The sequence below is a fragment of the Miniopterus schreibersii genome, assembly GCF_964146895.1.
Source record: "Miniopterus schreibersii genome assembly, chromosome: 16".
Taxonomy (NCBI): Eukaryota; Metazoa; Chordata; class Mammalia; order Chiroptera; family Miniopteridae; genus Miniopterus; species Miniopterus schreibersii.
In genome coordinates, this window is record NC_138116.1 from 11,774,081 (window position 1) to 11,777,725 (window position 3,645).

Here is a 3,645-nt window from a genome sequence, read left to right on the forward strand (position 1 = left end):
TTTCTGACTAATCTATTTTCAATCTTATCTCCTTCTAAACCATTCCCTGCCTATTTAAAGAATTACCTTTCTAAAATGCCATTTCCCTGCTTAATATTTTCAGTGGTTTACCATCATGACTCAATAAAGCCCAACTTTTCTTAGCATAGCCTGCAAGTTCTTTTATAACTGTGTCCCTAACTACCTCTTCAGCTTTATTGCTTCCTTCTCCCTTCACCACAGCCCTCAAATCTGTGTTCCAACCTACAATGAGCTAGAGTTCCCCAACTACATCAAACTAGTTCAACCTTTCTGTTTTTACATGCTGTTTTTCTCGCTAATATTACTATTAATTCTTCTGTCTCTTCTTGTTTGCCTGTCAAGCACCTTACTCTTCCTTTATAACCCAGGCCCAGTATCTTCTGTTTCTTAAAACCTTTCCTGAACCCCAGGCACGGTTAGCTATTACCCTCTTTGTGCCAATACTACACTGTATATATTTTTCTACTAACACTCTCCATATTAGAATAGGTATTTCTCCCACTAGATCATGCTATGGGGAGAGAGGGGCAATTTTGCTCATCAGGGGACATTTGACAATGTTTGGAGATATTTTTGATTGTCACACGGGAGTAGAAGCCCTAGTGGGTAGAAGTCAGAGATGCTGCTAAACATCCCGTAATACCCAGGACAGCCTCCCACAACAAAGAATTCAGTCAAAAACGTCAATAGTACCAAGGAGACTCAGATATGGCACCTACCTGCCAGCTCTGTCGGAGGAGGTGAGGAGGAACAATGGCCTCTGCCAGCACTTCTGTCTGGAAGAAAACTGCCCCGTCAGCTCTCAATGTGAAGCCAGACAATTCAGTTCTTCCCCATATGTCCTTGGCACCATTTGAGCTGCGGCCCCAGCGCTGGAGCTCAGAGCGAATGAGTCCAATTCCATGGTCCAAACACAGAGAAGAACCCTGGGCCAGCCCCTTTCCATCTCCACCTCCCAGCCCAAGAAGCAAAGGACATCAATGGTGTCTTTCTTTTACAAGATCTCTTGGAAACTGAGGTTCCAAGAGAAACAGGAGCCTCTGAAGAATGTGTTTCTCATCTTGGCAGAAAGAGCCTGGCACCCCAGTGCTAAAAAGTGTCACGTGGCAATGAGAGGCCTGGGAGCCATGGCCTATGAGAACCCCAACAAGGGGAGAAAGTACAGGAAAATTGTCCTAGACTTGCCAGTGCATGGATTGTATGATCCCACGAGTTCTGAAGCCATCCACGAGAGTATGAAGACTGACCATCATCCAGGGCAAGATCCAAAGGAAGGGTTTGGTCTCCTTTTTCACAGATATCACTCTTCACACCAGGACTCTGTTAGATGCCCAGAATGACAGCCTAAGATGACCAGCCTTGGTCTTGTTTGGGCAATTGGCTGCCTTTCCTGGGTGGAAATGAAAGACATTTTTCACCAGTAAAGTTAAGCAAACTCAAGAGTCCCTCCTGATTCATTTACAGGACAGAAACCCCCAGGTTGCCGAGGCTTGCAAAACTACGTTTCGAGCCTGCTCTCCCTATTGGAGACAAACGAATGAACCCAGCTTCCAGAGTGAAGACCAGCAAAGAAACCCCAAGTTTTGCCCGCAGCTGAGCCACTGTCATCCGGGGCTCCTTCAGGACTTCAACGCAAATGAAATTCTGTAAACAAAGGGCCACAGGGAAAGGTTTCCACACAAGCACATTGCAGGAGGGCTGATAGTCCCCCTCTCCTAACTCCTCAGATGCTTCTGCTTGCCTCTTGTGATTGTAATAGAAAGGGAGATGTTGGGACGGCAATCGGTGGCAAAAATAATACTGCAGAATTGTATGATTATATCCAAAGTAAATCTAAATTGCTTTCACCTAGGCCAGTTTCTCCCCATACAAATTTGATGAGAAGGTACATACTTCCTTTAAAACATTTAAAGTCTGTGTCAACTCAGTACTTATTTCTTAGCTTTCACTTCTCTTCTATTTTTAATTTTATTTTAATGTCTGAGGCTTAGGAGAGTAACTGTTGCCTTAAGTATTTTTTTAATCTGCTATTGATACTTTGCCATTTGCTACCGATACCTTTTCTTGGTAAGACATATTTAAAGTTGGTACCAAAAAGGTAGTTTGGAGGGGTAGCTTCAGCTTCTCATAATCTTCAACAGTCATTGTCTCCAAGATCGTTCCAAACAAGAATTAATAAAGAGAATAAAACCTATAAAACGTGTTGAAAAACCTCAGACTGATGGTAACATATGGAATAGTAAGAAGTAACATTTATTGAGAACATATATAATTTATTGAGCACTAAGTGCTGTGCAAGTATGATTTAATACAACAGCCCTATGAGAAAGGTCTGCTTTGTCCTCATTTTATAGATAGAAAGCTAAGTAACTTGCCAAAGATGACCCAATAATCGATGGGACCAGAATTCAAAGCCATATGATCTGGCTTTTGGTGGCCAACATTCAGCCACCACGCAGTACTGCCTTGTTATGAAACAATTGATGGATAGGTTAGAAGTGTAAAAAAATAAAAATAAACAATACCAAGGTTGAGAAACGATGCCAGACTATAAACTTATGCCTTTTTTCCACTTGGGATCCTCAAGACCTAGATAAAAATTTGGGCACAAAATAAATACTGGTTCAATGAATGAAAAATTCTGTAAGATTCTCTGCAGGGAATCCATCCAAAGGTAGACAAATAAGGTTCTTTGAAAAATAGCCAGAGCTCAGTTCAGTTAAGGTGTAATTTGAAATTTATTTTAAAATGTCCTTCATAATGCATAGAGAGATTGGATTAAAATTACGACCTGATTATGTGCCTACTTCTTCTCCCAAAAAATTATAAAATGCAAGAAAACATATACTAAAAAGAAGGAAAAGTTAACCAGATTACACATTTTGAAGAATCCCTGAAAGAGAACCCAAAGGATAAAAGGAAATAACCCAAGAAATAATAGAAGAAAGTTTCCTAGATCTAAAGGAAAATAGATGCTTTCAGATTGCAGGGACCTATATCAGAATACCAAGGATTAAGAAAAAGCTGAGAACACCGAGGATAAGCTAAGGAAAACAATCTACAAAAGAATAGATATCAACATCGCATTATATGTTTCATTACTAAAGCTAGATGCCAAAAGACAAGGAAACATCTCAATATAACCTTGGATGGCCAGACCCAACATTGTAAAGGTGTCAGTTACCCTCAAATTGCCCATAAGTTTAATGCAATTCCAGTCAAAATCCCAGTAAATTCTTTTCATGGAAACTGACTAGCTGATTATCAGTTATTTATTGAAGAAGAACTGAATGAGACCATAAGAGAACTATTTGATATGTGAAGGGAGTATAGCCTTGCCAGATATGAAAATACACTGTGAGCTCGTGATAATTAAAACATTGTGCATTTGAGCAAAAATAGACAGTTCAGTTAAGGGAACAAATACAGAGCTCAGAAACAAAGTAAACAAAATAAAAAATATGTACACAAACATATAAGATAAAATATGTAGAAAAATGGTAAAGAAGGATACATCAAACTATTAATAGTAGTTACATCTTGGAAAGGGAGTAGAATTGAGTGTAGTAAAAGGAAGAAAGAACTTTTTAATATTTATGTTATCAAATTACTTTTAAAAATTTT

General features: G+C 39.3%; 1 pseudogene across 1 annotated transcript; it reads left to right on the top strand.

The window, feature by feature from the left end:
* The first annotated feature begins 923 nt into the window (after positions 1-923).
* On the top strand, positions 924-1,671 carry LOC308569016 (protein maestro pseudogene; annotated as a pseudogene). Its single transcript has one exon. The product of its transcript is annotated as a protein maestro pseudogene (transcript).
* Positions 1,672-3,645: the final 1,974 nt, after the last annotated feature.